Genomic DNA, 406 nt, shown 5'->3' on the forward strand with positions numbered 1-406 from the left:
CCCCTCAAGGGGCCCCCCAGGGGGCCCCTGTGTAATAGAGGGCCCCACAGGGGGCCCCTCAAAGGGCCCTCCTTCTTGCCCTCTACAGAGGGGCTCCAAAGAGTTTATCTATTTATTTATTTATTTATTTATTTATTTCCAACAAGAGTCGTTGGCCTGAACATACGGTGTCTGCGGAGACACCTGAAATCTCAGAGTTAGGCCAGAGAAAAAAATTTAATTAAAAGCAAAATGCTCATTATAAACCCTAAACCCTAAACCCTAAACCCTAAACCCTAAACACTAAATCGATAAATAAATAAATAAATAGATAAATAAATAGATAAATAAATAAATAAACAAACCAATAATTAATAAAACAAATAAAATGAGTGCAATAATAAGTAACTAAATAAATAAAATAATA

Source organism: Eimeria tenella, genomic scaffold, assembly GCF_000499545.2.
Source record: "Eimeria tenella Houghton genomic scaffold, Eth_scaff2363, whole genome shotgun sequence".
Classification (NCBI taxonomy): domain Eukaryota; phylum Apicomplexa; class Conoidasida; order Eucoccidiorida; family Eimeriidae; genus Eimeria; species Eimeria tenella.